At 34.8% G+C, this 16,187-nt stretch overlaps 1 long non-coding RNA gene across 1 annotated transcript; it reads left to right on the forward strand.

Moving 5' to 3' along the window:
• Positions 1 to 9,600: 9,600 nt before the first annotated feature.
• Positions 9,601 to 13,411, forward strand: LOC132565133 (uncharacterized). Its single transcript, XR_009554919.1, has 4 exons — positions 9,601 to 9,646; positions 11,533 to 11,630; positions 11,981 to 12,057; positions 12,598 to 13,411. It is a non-coding gene; the product is annotated as an uncharacterized LOC132565133 (long non-coding RNA).
• Positions 13,412 to 16,187: the final 2,776 nt, after the last annotated feature.

Below are 16,187 nucleotides of genomic sequence, written 5' to 3' on the forward strand. Positions count from 1 at the left end.
TAGGGATCCTTGCAGCTGAAACATTCAGTACGAAATACCGTCGTTTTTAGCTATGATGATATTATATATATATATAAAGTACGGTATTATTGTTAATGTGATATATCATTAGAATTGTGTGTGTACTTTAAAAAAACAAGTATAACAGATGTAAGGTAAGTATGTTGTGTAAGATATAATTACGTTACATGTAAGGTATAAGTATGGACAGTCACTGTTCTGTATATATTAATAGTGTAACGTTGTTTGTATAGTTGTGAAGGTACATTTAAATGTTCATTGGACTTATTATTATTGTTGTTATTATGACATTTTTAACGACCCGTCAACACATACAAGGTCATTAGGGCCATCAACCAGTAAAACACACCGCGATCCAAAAGGAAATAACATTAAACAAACCAAAAGGTAAAAGACAAATGTTAAAAATCTTAAATGGGTATGTTAACACTAAAAATTTAAATGGTACGTCATCGTCAATTATATAGACCAAGATATTTCAGGTAATGTAGAATTTTACAAATCTCAACAATTTCCAAAAGGATTTTAGACATGTAATGTTATGATAAAAACATTCTCGAGTAGACAGAAGGTCATTGCAGTCCAATAAAAAATGTTTAACGGTGAATGGCTCATCACATCCTATGCACCGAGGTTATCTTCGCCTTTCAACATGACTTATTTATTACGATATTTATATACAGTAAAGAATGATGTGCATGTTTGAAGAAGTATGTACATGTAACTTGAAAGTTTGGACTGTGTGAATGATGAATGTGAAGAATGAGAGCCCTCCTGTAAGAGGCCAAGTATTTAAAAATGTCTATTACGTATTTCGTTATCTAAGTACTTGTTTTTATTTGTTTTTTTTTTAATGTATATCCTTGTTAAATGGAAATGAGATACCAGCTGTGATACCGTCAATCGGTGTAAGATGCAGGTCCTAATTCATGCTCAGATTGTGAGACATTAAGACCGTTTTAATAGACTACCGCCATCGCAACGATACAAGGTCTTTCAAGAGAAGAGAATCTTACTCAAGTATATCTACTCTAAAACTTTAGAAGACTTCCGATTTCGAATACATATAAACGTATACTTATCATCAACTGGAAAAAGCCATGCATTGGATTTTGGTTCAGTCGTGATCGCTCGTCAATGAACATATGAACAAAGAATATCAAGTCTCCAACTATTTAATCAACGTAACAAGTATTTAGATTCATCTATGCGACGATAATACAGTTTACCAATGATTTTAACCAATCCCACAAAACATATATACATCAGAAAACTTTGACTTGCCTCGTTTATCCTGGAGTAGACGAGATTCTGCCTTTCCGTCTCCCCTAAAGCAATACTTTCGTTCATCAGGGTAGTCATATTGGTGACGTTAGTGTGAAATGTAACATTAGTCCTGTTGTGTAGGATGGTTGTATTGGTAGTTGTTGGAAGACTTACGTTAGACCAAGCACTCTGAGCTGTCAAAAGAGATGACATTTATAATTATATAAAAAATACCCACATGTCAACAGAATCATAATCAAATCAAAGCGCATACAATACAGATAAGCAGGACACTTAGCGCCTTCGTACAATCTTTGACACGTCTGTAACCTTATCAATAAGGTCGATTTTGTTCTGCTGTCTACATCCGGGCAAATACATGCCAGTATCGATATGTCTTTGTGTAACTCATTGACATGTGGAAAGCGTTTTCATTCGAAGTGGAAAATCTTTTAATTCTATCAGTCATTGATATACGAAGACGGTATCTTGTTGAAATCTAGGACACTTACTGAGTAGGTGTTGTGGGCATTTCCAGACGACAATCAACGGAAATAAAAAGGTTTGGGATGGTCCCTGGAATATCGGTAGTCTGCAAAAACAGTATTACATACAACACCAATAGCTTACTATTCCACATTATCCATGTAACCATGGAAACATTCTAGACGCAATATGTACCGATCGGCTAGAGAGAACATCCATTTAAGCTTGTCATAGTAAGCCAGAGGTCTTTGGTTTGAATCTTTGCAGAGGCATTGAAATAATAACCTCTGTTACATGCAGAAATAGTTTCCAGGTACTTTTCAGTGAATCAGATACAGGTATAACTTTAATTAATGAAACGACTTCATATCCGTCGATGCTGGGTTGTTATCTCGTGTATTTGTTTATTTTTGTGTACTATGAAGTAATCACTGATTTATTGTGATATGGTGTCGGGCTACTTACAAACTTATAATACAATGCTTTCATAGTGTTCATATAAAACTACAATGTTGAGAACCTACGAGCATGCTGAAAAATCTATAATTACATTCAATGGCATACTGTAACACCGGAACAAAATCAATGTTACCGGTAGTCAATTTAAAACATGTACCTACATTAATAAATGATGTCACAGTAGACATGAATTTACCTCAATCACAAATAATATTTACCTCACTCCTAGTAGAACTTGTATTGTCGTTGTCAGGCCAACCATAAAGAGAGAGGAACAGAAGAGTTGAGACCTGATCGGGTCGGTGACAGGAGCACATACTGAGTCAGCGACGATGAAGGTTATACTGAGCATGGAGCCGAAACAGAATACCAGATGCTAAAATAAAGATACTGAATTAGCAATACATCAGATTAAATTATTCAGTTGTTTGACAAATCTGATTCAAAGAATAGAAATATCCACTGACGCTTAAACTCCAAGTTTTGATCTACTTGATTACCATACAAAAGCCATTACGTCACATAAATTAATCTAAATTCGAAAATAAATCATATGAAAAACTTACTCTACACTGTCGTTACTGTAACAATATCCGCTATTGTTACAATATCCGTAAATGTTACAATATCCGTTACTATTACAATATCTGTCACTGTTACAATATCCGTTATTGTTACAATATGAGCTATTGTTACAATATCCGTTGCTATTAGAGCACCCGTAATTATTTGAACTGAACTTTGATACATATACTAAACAAAAGGTAACACTACTTTATTCTGTGATTAATTAATTAACCCCTTCATAAATCCTTACCAATCATTTACGAATAAAGTAATTGATCAATTCTGATAAAACTGCAGTCATGGTTTATTATAAAACTTTGCGTTCAGTTGAATTTATTCGACTGTAAAGGACGTTTGGGTCAATTTCAAAGGTAACACCATTAGTAACGGGTATGGCCACCGTTTACGAAGTAAACAGCATTGCAGCGTCGTCGCATGGAACTCGTAAACCGGAGGATAATTCGAGGAGAGATCTTGTTCCATTCAGCGATCAAGGCTTGGGCCAGCTCCTCCAAGTTTGACGGTTGATTTTGACGTTCTCTCATGCGTCGCCCAAGAACGTCCCAGACATGCTCAATCGGTGACAAATCAGGTGATTTAGATGGCCAATCTAACACCTGTAAGTTATTCTGCTGCAAGAAAGTTCTGCTGACGCGACTGGTGTGCGCTGGTGCGTTATCCTGTTGAAAAATGGCGCCAACGCCATGGCGTCTTAAGAATGGCAGAACCACTGGTCTTAAAATTTTGTCCCGATATCGAATGCCGGTTAAATTGCCATTTAACACAACAAGCCTGGTACGAGTCCCCCACAAATACCACCCCAAACCATTACACTTCCGCCGCCAAAGCGGTCCCGTTCTGCGACGCATCAGTTCGCAAAACGCTCCCCTCGTCACCTCCACACTCTGCGCCTTCCGTCACCGTGTTGCAGACAAAAACCTGAAAACAGAACACGTTCCATTGTCGTAAGGCCCAAGGACGGTGAACACAGTTACCCGATTATTTTCTCTCTGGTAGGCCCTCAACCTGTGACAGCCGCCCAAACAATATCCTTGAGTCCATAATGATAAAGTATGATATCCCTGGCGGTTGATCGGCCGCGGGGAAGATTGTTGACCCAGTTTGGTTTAAACGACTTTGGCAAATTGTTTCTAGAACCAAAATGCCGTGCAACTAAGGATCATGCCTACAGCGGACTTGTGACAGCCGGGGCATAATGATAAAGTTTTGAATGATTATTTCGAAGTGAAAGGAACAGTTGTCAGTTTGAATGTTTATGAAATTCAAGCGAAGATACAAGTCGCAGAAAACCTCGTGCAGCTCATTCGCTAATACAGACTTTCAAGCTTGAATGATTTTGGTAACCCCCTTGGATTTTGTAATGTAAGACATTACTATTTTCTAATATTGCACAAACGTCATTTTGTTTTCACTCATTTACAGGTATTCGCCAAGGAAACATGTTAACCTTTCTTTTTTTGTTGAGTATATATTAACTTTGAATTTTAAGTCTGCATCTCGTCATTCGTTTTTATTTTTGTTTTTGTTTTTTTTTATCTATTTGAAACACCTGCGTACGTACGTTTTATACCCTTTCCGGATATTTATTAGGGTCTGTGGTACCATTGTATGAAGGTTAACAGGTGTGATTATTCAGATATAAATGACGTATGTCTTACCTGGAATGCTACAGGTAACATGATTAGGAAGGGTGGCAACTCCTCAATTCCATATAGCATTTTTCTAACTCTGTCCATTCTACCACACTTAATATCAGCGTTCAAATCGTCTTCCATGACGTATTTCGCAGATTCCAATATATCATTTGCTGTGAAAGAAGATTTGAAACGAAACAAATAAACAACTTTCGATTTAAAAGATATTACATCGAATATGACTGCTTAATAAGAGAACATAGACACCAACAAGAAAATCTTCCATCGGATTGTGAATTTTTGGTTCCTCGAAAGATTTTTAAGCAACAGCTGATTAGTTGTAAATTCCCTGAACAACCTGAACTGGTTACCAGAACATCAATATTTTAAAAATTAATTTCCATTTCCTTTGATGGGTATGTCATCACTGGTAAGTAAATCGCTATACATACCACGCAGATACACCAAAATTATCTTCAAAAATATTTTTGCGGGTTTTCGTATTTCACATCACTTGAGCGATTGAAGTCGGTGTAAACATATAGAAGATTTAAAGTAGGTAAATATCTGTCAAATACTGAGAAAACTGGCATAAAATATGGAATTTAACACGCTGTCTTTTCTTGTTATCGTTTTATACTAGAGATGTTAAAGTAAATAACATTTTGTATGGAAAGATGAATCTCCACAATGAATTATCAAAAGGTGAAAAAATAATTCTTATCGTCAACACTTTTTAAATGACTGCTTTACCAATATGCACACTAGTATTAAATATAGTTTTCTGTGATTTCTATTCCAGTGAACAGTACAGAATGAATGATTTATCGACAAATACCAGGTACATACTCATATAAGGAAAGATAAACTGACCGTATAGGTGATCAAAGAGCGACGGCGTTGTACAGCGGCCCAGCCATACGTTCAAAATGTCTTGGTATGAGATTGTTTTGTAGGTTGTTCAAACCGACACACATGTGAATGGCACTTTTTAATATAAATTAAAAAAAAGTAGATCAAAACATTTAATAAAACTGCATCATACAGCTGTTTCGTCCCTCTGGGACTCGTCAGGGATGATAGGGGCCTTACCTTTGAAGTTTAGAAGACGACTGACAAAAAATCTAAAGTGACAAAAAACTAAAAATCTGGTAGGTGCACTAACGTCATAGTTCAAGAAATTTCATAGATCGTATGTATATGATAATTTTAGAACAACGTCAAGTACATGAGTACTATCTGAATCATAAAATTTTGAAATCAAATAAATTAATTTAATTAAGGTAATCATACAACTCTTCATCTAAATCTTAGATTTATTTTGGTCAGTTTTTAACTTTCCCAAAGTTTCCCTTGAGATTCAACGCAGAATGCAGCCAGTCTCATTGACGATTCCTAGATCTAGTTTTATACTTGATATGACTACAGGTATACCAAACTTGATTCTAAATTTGTATTGAAAAGTATTATTCATTAGTGTGTCTGTTGAACAGTACTATAAACCTATTTCTTTAGAGGCATTTAAATATGAAATATATATATCAATGTTAATTTTAGTATGTTGTGTACTTACGTGAAAGAATAAGGATGATATCAGAGTGATGTAGAAGAGAGGAGGAGTGTTGTCGAGTACCCAGCCCACCACACCACTGTCGCTGTACCAGATGGTGTTTTATATATACTTGTTTTTATCTACTATTATAAAACCATAATACCCACATTGTAGTTAAGTAAACATTGGACGGTATCATTTGTGAAATTCCTGACTAAATTACTTGAAGTGTTTTCTACGTAAACACCGTGCCATCCCCCGTATTTTCCACTGAGTACAACTTAGTACTGAGATTGACATTAAGATCAGACGTACCGTTTATGAAGAGTAGTAACTATAAGTGTTTGTAACACAAATCCGGGTCTATAATTACAAGTGATGCTGGGCCCTGATGTATGGGTGTAGGATAACATTAATAGGGTGTTACACAAAAGTGCTAACACTGTTTGACATGATATTTGTATCGACAAAATTGCATTTTTTTTTATCCTATATATTGGTATTAACTTGATTTCTATATATAGCCCGGTGGGAAATAATAAACCAGAAGACCGTGGGTGGGAAGTTAAAACTGTTTACAACTTTCACTTTCAAAAAATTCTATGGTGGTTTCCTGCGAAATCTGATATCAAGAGAGATTGGATTTCTAAATTAGTGACTGGAATTCGGTCTGACATCGAACAATTACAAACAAAACATACATAACTCTGTATTGAATCTTCAGAAGAAGAAATAAGTTGGAAGCGAGTTCGCAGGGAATAAGTCTTAGACTAAGAATAATTCAGTAGAGGCATTGTTTATGTGTATTATCTGTTGTTAAGCCGGTGATGTTCCAGTAGTTTAGTTTCAACATATTTTATTGCCAAAAAAACAAGACAAATGAATTGGGCACAAGTTATATCAACATTATTGACGCCCTCTCCAATCAATATACATATAAATTTAAAGGCAATGACCAGTATCCCTTCATATTATACCGAGATAATCAATATAAATACGATATAAATACATATATTACGACCTTGCTAGGTATTGGGATCTACTTGGTATATAGAATCATTAACAAACATTATGTACAGTATCACACAGCTGGTATTGTGTGCCGTACCTGTATCGGCGACAGACGGAAGCAATGCTAGAAATGGTAGATTTCTTCTCGTTACAAGAGACTTGTAAAGCGAGTAAACTGGTACTTTTAAAATATCTCGCCTCAGTTGGGCCGATTTCAGTAAGCTTCTTGTAAGCCCCGTGAGTATGATAATATGAATCAACACATTGCTAATGGCCTTTGTCGTGGCTCCAACTAAATAGACCTTCATCTCCGAGGCAGAACACACACTAGAGACGATCTTTCCACGACCATTTAAAATCCTATGAACTTCTAAAATCCCCGCACTGGTCCGCAACAATGTTAAGCCATTTTCTAAGTGAATTGATGATATTGTGTAATTCCGTGCTGAAATGAATTAATGAAAAACTTGCAGAATATTCCATATAAGGCTAAGTATCAAATAACCGTTTTGAGGACTATGATAACTCCAAATATAATCTCCCTTACTACCTCTTCTGCTTCAAAGAGTACGCTTTTATTCTCTCAGTTAACTCGAAGGTCCAAGTGAGCTATATAGATACCGCGGCGTCCATCGTCCACTGTCAACTTCTACTATAAATCGCTATAAATCATGAACGCGCGAGAAGATATTAACCAAATTTGGTCTGAAGCATTATTGGGGTAAAGGAAATTATGTTGTATAGACCATGGGTATAATAGTCTTTTCCTCCTGTATGAACAATTAGATTTGCCCAAATTTAGTCTGAAGTATTACTGGCCTTCTAGGACGAAAGAAGCGAGCCAAGAAGGGGTAACAGTAGAAATTATTAAAAATCCTTCTGCTTCAGTAGGAATACCCGGATGTTGTCCGAATTTGGTCTGAAGAATGTTTGGATGAAGGGGGAATCAATAGTGTATAAACGGTGGACCTCGGTGCTTTATCCGTGTTATCAAATGAGCTAACAATTTTGACCATCTCGTAAGGGTTTTCTACACAGCTGTATATGTTTGCTGTATTTTACATCTTTGTTCAATGGGATTTCAATCATGTCTTCCACATTCATAACTCGGCAGACGAAAGCGTGGAGATTCTCATTAAGATGAATTAAAACTCCGTTTGTCAATCCTCTTACCATCTTTTCAGGGTGTACAGATCTAATTTGACATTCTCTTCCCTTTGCTTCATATTTAATTGCCAATAATCTTGGCATCGTATACGAGTAGATGTACTGTTGTGTAGTCAGGTGTTCCGCGCGGTCATTAATAAACACCAGAAGTAAGAATGGTTCTAAGACTCCATTTGGAGATTCCGAATTCAAAAGTCCTTCTAACTAGATTGTTTTCATGTAAAGGATAACCTGTTATTTCTGTCAAACGACAAGCATTTGATCATAATTGAAATAATTCTCTTGAAAACTTCACATTAGTTACTTGGTGGGTGTCTTTAAAGAAGTAGGAGATGCTCACTCTTCCGGAACACCTGGTCTAATTCTTCATTTTTCATTTTTTTCTCTCCATAATCTGCTCCAGTTTCATCTATTTTGAATTTTAATATATTCTGGAAGGTTGTGTTAATAAATCAGGTGAGTATAGTTGAATGCCCTTTACATGTATCATCCTTTGGTTCTCCTTGTTTTTGACTACGGTTGAAGTTTTATCTCAGCGATACACAATGTTATATATTGAAGCTCTTTTGCCATATAAAAGATACGATAACCCTGCTAATAATTGGGAAATTTTAAAGGCACAAGTAATAGTGTTTCATACTTTATTGAAATATTACCAAGTAAAATGAAACAATGCTGATTAAATCTTTCATTTTATGAAGGTAACTATAATAACACTGTTTATTTATACAGTCCTTTCAGTAAAGTAAGATTTACCGGAAAAGCATACCTCATAGAAAAAAAAACAAAAAAAAAAAACAAACAAACAAATAGAAATTAAAAATAAACTAAAAACAAATATGGCGTCATTTTGCTTATTTTCTCCACCTTAAAGAGGTTATCAAGCATTTTTTTAGTAACTCAAGCCATGTATCTGATTATATTCTGATTTCTAATAAAACATTTATTTTCAAAGCCTTTGTCCTTTCTCACTATATCATTTCAGTATTTTTTTTCCATTTCGTGTTTTCTTTCTAAATTTATTAAAACAACAATCATGTATCGAGGATACAACTGTTGGGTATAAAAAAAAGTGCTCCAATTTCTATATCTGGAGTATTCACTTAGTGGTTAGGGTGTCCGTCAGGCAATCAATTTATTATTATCATGATTCTTGTTTTATTAAAGATCGGCAAGTGCCTCGCTTCAGCCTTATTTATTTGATGCTTTAAATGTGTGTTTGCATAGAGTACATGTATCTCGGGAGTTATTCTACGACAGCAAACAATCCGGAAACAATACGGAAAAAATGGGTAAGCATGTACGCTATTGCTTTGTAATCGAACGCACCCTAACCTGGGTTTACAACAAGAGAGTCGTAATCAACGCCACCTCTTTGCTGTTGCAACTTGCCAAGTGCGGAAACTTTCAAAGTTCAATAACTGCTGATCATGGGGAGAGTCAAAGTACACGTCGAGTATTGGTGAGCAAAAATCTACGTGTTTGAAGACAATTTCTCGAATATTTATTTAACGCCAAAAACTACTTGATCTTCTAGGCTTTCTTTATAATAAAACTATGTTTTCATGTAAAATTCTCTGTATTCCTCGCCTATATGGCGAAACTCCTTACGGTTAAGGCAACACTGGTGCCTCTACTAACGTGCTAGATCTGTCCACCCGTAACCGGAAGTCACGGTTGATTAGCCAGGTATAAAGTATTTAAAAATTCATGTTCGGTAGCAGATTCACAGGTATCAGACGTTCTGTTTGTCAAGTCTAGCTATTATTTCTCAACACTCCTGTTATAATTATAAGAATTCTACTAAAATAGCTGAATTTCACATATATTAAGGAACGTCCGATTTATGTGATAGATTCAAAACATCACTACCATATGTCAACGATATCGCATCACCTGTCACATGATAAGATATACAAACGTTCAAAATATGTTCAGGCATTTATATATGACTCTAACGTCCTATTGAAAAATATAAAAGATGTTTCAAACAGATAAAAGTGAATTGAATTTAAAGTATGATCTAACCAGATAGTGGGAGAATGGGCAGTCCCGCAGTAATAGCCCCTCACAGGGACGTATATATACGTCCCTGCCCCTCACCAGTCCATCATTTGGTATTCAAATTTCCGCTCTTTTTCAAAACACAAATATTGATGTTAGCAAAGATTCAGTCATTTGGAACGATAGAAATTCCACCCAGACTCATGAATTCACTTGAAGTTGACTTTTCACTTCATGAAATGGTTAAATCAGACACAGACAGTTACACCTTTCGTTCATCCTTCTTGAAATTGCAGTTAAAATATGAAACATTTCTACATGTATATACTGATGGTTCAAAAGATAATGATAAGGTTGCTATGGCCATGGTTACACAAGATGAAACCTATGGATGCCAGTTACCGAACAACGCCTTAATATTTTCGGCAGAAGCGTGATCTACCTACCTCGCCCTTGAATATATTCAAAGAAACAAAGTAATGAGAGCTGTTATCTGTTCAGACCTCCTTTATGCACTACAAAGTCTTAGCAATAGAAATATCGAAAATATTTTCATTTGTAATACATTAATACTATATCATGAACTTGCCTTTAACGTTCGTATTGCTTTTTGCTGGGTTCCTGGGCACATAGGAATACCAGGCTATGAAAAAGCAGATCGTGTCACAAAGGAAGCTTTATTGCTACCACCTGTTGTTTTTAAACTTCATTTTACAAATTTTAAAAGCTCAGTGGCAGGAGGAATGGAATACATATACCAATAACAAACTGCACTCTGTTAAACCTGTCATTGGTGAATGGTCTCCTACTGTAGAGACAACCACCGAGACAAAGTGGTCCTTGCCCGTCTTTGGATGGGTCATACATACCTTACACATTCATATATGTTAAAAGGTGAAGATAATCCTTGGTGCATAGGATGTGATGAGCCATTCACCGTTTTACATTTTTTATTGGATTGCATTGGCCTTCTGTCTACGAGAGAAAGTTTTTATTGTAACATTACAAGTCTAAAGACCCTTTTTGAAACTGTTGAGATATGTAAAATTCTACATTACCTGAAAGGTCTATATAATAGACTATGACGTACCATTTTAATCTTTTGTGTTAACATACCCATTTAAGATTTTTAACATTTGTCTTTTACCTTTTGGTTTGTTTAATGTTATTTCCTTTTGGATCGCTGTGTGTTTTACCGTTTGATGGACCTAATGAACTTTTATGTGTTGATGGGTCGTTAAGAATGTAATAATAATAATAATAATAATAGAACAAGCCCCTGCAGGCAAGTCACATGTTATCAGTGGGCCTTTATGTATATAACAATGTTTGTGCTTGTTTCAGTGGATCATGAGGGTACGGTGGCCGGTACCAGGAGCTTCGCAAGGAAATCCTTGCTGAGGTCCCTGAAGCCGAGGTCACTGGGGCAGTTGGTCGTTCTTGTAAGTCATTCTCGTTGTTTTCTTCTGTCACCTTGTATCGTTGATTTGTAACCTATTTGTATGTTTTCTTATAGTGAATTCATGTTTGTTTGACTCATCAGATAACTGACTCTGATCTCAAGGTTTTCCCTGACACCCTTGGTTGTTAACGTTTGTAGACTCTTAATTCACACCTTATAGGAGTAAAACTGTTTCAATTTTGTCAAATTAACATGTCAGTATGCAGGATTTTGAGAGTCCTGGAAAACCCTGATTCTTAGAATAGGATGAAGTAATTTTGGCCATAATGGACTCAGCAAAAATTTGTACATATAAACAATAATTTGAAATTGTTGCATCTTATTTTTCAGCGTCCTTTGAAGTAACAATAAACGACCAACTTGTCTTCTCCAAGCTGAAGACATCTGGCTTTCCTGATGCAAATCATGTAAGGAAATGATTCATGAAAACAGATAAATAAGCTCATTGTTCATGTGACCTCTCTGAATACTTTAGAATTCCTGAACAATATTTAGCATATAAAGTATGTGTTCTTTAATTTGACTTCTATGGCTTTCAGTTGACCTTCTACCTTTTTACAGTTTCCATTGTCATTTGAAATTTGTTTTTGCCAGAAATTTGACAAATACAACATATTATTGCATTGAAGCCACACAGATGTTTATCAATTAGACACATCATTTCAAACACTTGGCGAGTCAGACACTTGGTTACAATTGGTCACAAATTTTCTGTCTTTCTCTTGCTTGTTCTTTTCTCACTGACGTTAGTGTTCTGGTGATATCTGGAGCATACATCTGTACACACAGTCTAATGAAAGCCTACCCTTCAGTCAAAAAACTGTAATAAAAATCTGTATATTCAGTGTATTTAATAATAAGTTAAGGATGGACTTGTGTTCTTATTTGTTTGATCAGTTTCTGTGATAAACAATGATATGAGGTAACAATGATATTGATTTTGACAGGTGATCACACAAGTCCAGGCCGCTCACAAAGGAGAAAGCATGACAGAGATTACAGATTCTCAGTCTCCAGGCTGTACCATTTTATAGACCTGGAGGGGACACATACTTACTGGGTTAATCCATTCCATCCTTGGCAGGCCTTGAAGACTTTCACATCACTATTTACATGTTGCAGTTTCCTGACTCAATTCTTTATTTGCAATGCTTATTTTTTTAGACATTTAGTCAATTTTTATTATCATACTTTTTGAACAAAAGCAGCTAATTATACCGTCATTTTACAATTAAAATTCAATTTATCGATTTGATCATTAAAATTGAAACTTTAATGTGTATTTAAAGGAACACAATTTTGATTCTTTATGTATTGATAGTTTTGTATTTGGTCATTATCTACAAATAAATAAAGTAGTTTTACCTCATTTGAACAAACATGATTAAGGGATGTGGACAGGGTTTGCCATGTATGTAAAAATTGTTGTATTTTCTTAAATTTCCTCAGTGTTTGAGAACTGGTGAATCACTCATGATATTAAAACATCACAGTCCTCTGGAACGGTGTTTTAGTGGATACTCAGATAATAAACAGCTCTCATTCATGGACTGAAATTGAAGACATGTGTACCTCAGTTTTTAATATATTGGTAATGATATGTTTAGTTTGTGTATACATAATGTATATAGATATATTTATTTAAGATTTGTTCTCATATATCTAGAAATAGCTTACAATTTGATTATTCTTAGTTTAAAAAGATCAGATAAAATGGAGTATATAAATGTTATATAAAAACAGTAAACTGATTCAGCTCTTTATACAGAAGTTTTTCTCATTTTTTATCATAATTTGCTACATAATAACCATTGTATTAAAATAACACATTATAGATGAGTTTTCTTGCAATTTTAGGAAGAAATTTCAATGTTATTTGTATAATTAACAGCAAATTCTGAAACATAAAAAGACTTGTTCTGGCTATAATTTTTTTTTAAATTTGTTTTTTTTTCTTCAAAATTTGAAATTCCTAAGAAATAATTAGGGATAGTGGTAATGGTTTTAGTAATGAATTCATTGTATATGAAACAAAAAAATAATTAAGAAAATAACATGATTCAAAAAAAGTAATTTAGAAGTTAATTACTAGCAGCATTTATAGAGAAATTATGAAAAATAAGAATGAAACTAGAAATGTTTAGTAGAGAGTGTCATCAAAATACTACATGAACAACGTATTACCTATCATCTATCACAAAATAAAAACGGAGATCCGAGCCAGCTTATTTATTGTCCACTTTCGAGGGGAGTTATATCTGCTGTAGGACAACGGGATCTATGTTAAGAACTTAGCACTTCTTTAATCTGTAATAAATACCAACATGCTTAAAACGTACACATACACTCTGTAAATAGAGGTTATTCCTGGATAAATGTGATAGTAGTAAGTGCTCGGTAGCTGATAAGGTTGGAACATCTGGGTAGGTTTTTCAACATCTACTTTATTTAATGCTTGAAATCCAACGGAATAGGAATGCTGCCTATTTTCATCTAGTCAAAAATTTTACTTTTTTTTTCACAGGTGATAAATTACTGCTACACAAATGTATAATAAACATGAATTTTGCAGTATATATCTCAATCTTGTTTCATTATTTCATGCACAGCCAGGATCATTTTGATGCAGAGTCTCCTTGCAGTAATTGGTGACTACCTTGATGAACAACATCAGGGAGACCTGCCATATGCTATCAAAAATAACAGGGGTGCATTACTTATCACAGTAACCACGACAACACATGATTTCTGCTTTATTAAAAAAAAACCTGCATTGAGAAGGAAAGGAACAAAATATCATCAAGTGAGGTTTTAGCACTGGAAGTTCTATAAAATTAGCCACTACATGAAAAATTACTAGAAAAAAACCTGGTGCTGTGCGATGATTTACAAAAAAAAGTTTTATTCTTGCTGGGAAATATTAAGTTGGTGTCATTACCATCAATCATTTTAGATATTTTCAACCTCTAGAAGGGTAATGAGTATTCGTTTTGTTGCCTTTACACATATTTGCTGACTAGGTGATAAAATTATATCATGGTATTGTAATAGAGGTCATTATTTATTTCAAGGCTCCACTGGGATTTGAACCAGGGACTTCTGACTTATTCATCAGACACTCAACTGTTGAAGCTAACAAGAACCTCTCTCTGGCTGAGTAGTATATTGTAGCTACGGTTTTATATGGCTTACACAAATATGAAATAGAAAATGACTGAAAACGACATGTAAGATATATCTATGCTGTTTGTAACATGTAATAATCGTTCCATGTTCAATCTTGACAAAATTATACCTTGTCACAAAGCTTATCAAGCTCTAACTCATTTGTGAGAAATAGCAGTGTGTCTGATAAAACACTGTAAATTATCGTTAGTTGAAACAATGACTTGTTTTTTTTTTATAACATTGTAATTAATTACTGTAGTGAAAACTCATGGGGATTTATCTCCCGTGGTTGGAACTCTAGCCTGCTGTGATGTGTGTGACATGGGTTTTAAAGCCTATCAAATTTCATATAAATTAGTTGAAATCTGAGGGAGGAGATATTAGGACAAGGTTAATACTGGAAATTAAGGGGAATAACTCTTCAAAAAGTAATAAAATTGCAATGCCTTTAACTAAACCATTATAACGATCATAAAAATTTAAACTGATTACAAAGTGAAGGAGAAGAAGATTTTGTAAGAAAAAAATGCTGAAAAAACAAAGGGCTTTAACTCATTCAAGAATTGCTTAATAGAACTCAATACACTGAGTAAGAAAACACAATGTTATTTGCTTATAGAGCATAAATCTTTGAAAAGAATCACTTGAAATCTGAGACTTCCAGACAATTAACATTATAAAACAACATTATGCAGTAAGTCTTCCTAATTTAATCACACTGTTTAATACAATACAACTTCATGCCATGGTGATTAAGTCAACTAAGTTGAAAGGAAGTAGATCTTTGGTCAAGTAAAAGTTCATGATGGACTGACAATGCCTTACATTTATGTATCCCTCACAGATTTTGACAGGCTTGTACATGTATAGTTAGATACCATGGTGAAGTTCACCCCCTGCCCGACCCTAGACCTACATTTTTGTTATTTGTGTTTCTCTGACTGAATCATGGCAATGAGAAAACAATTGGTGAAAAAAAGTTAATTAGTAAGAAAATTGTGTAATGCTTCACATGCCCATGGCCAGGGCCATCCCCGCCCTAAATTTCCCCACCCGTTTTTGTTTTGTTTTATTATGTACTGAGGAACAAAATTATGTAAATTGATGAAAAATTTAGTGAAGAAACAGCCATTTAAAAAAACAAAATATAAACTGGCTTCACTTTACCATAAGGGGGTTCGTTTCACCATAATGATGAAATGAACTGCGGTTCACTTTACCATAGAGGGGTTCTTTTCACCATAATGATGAAATGAACCGCAGTTCACTAACCATAGAGGGGTTCGTTTCACCATAATGATGAAATGAACCGCGGTTCACTTAACCGTAGAGGGGTTTGTTTCACCATAATGATGAAATGAACCGCGGT

The sequence above is a fragment of the Ylistrum balloti genome, unplaced genomic scaffold (assembly GCF_031769215.1).
Source record: "Ylistrum balloti isolate Yb309-2 unplaced genomic scaffold, AGI_CSIRO_Ybal_v1 Utg369694, whole genome shotgun sequence".
NCBI classification, from domain to species: domain Eukaryota; kingdom Metazoa; phylum Mollusca; class Bivalvia; order Pectinida; family Pectinidae; genus Ylistrum; species Ylistrum balloti.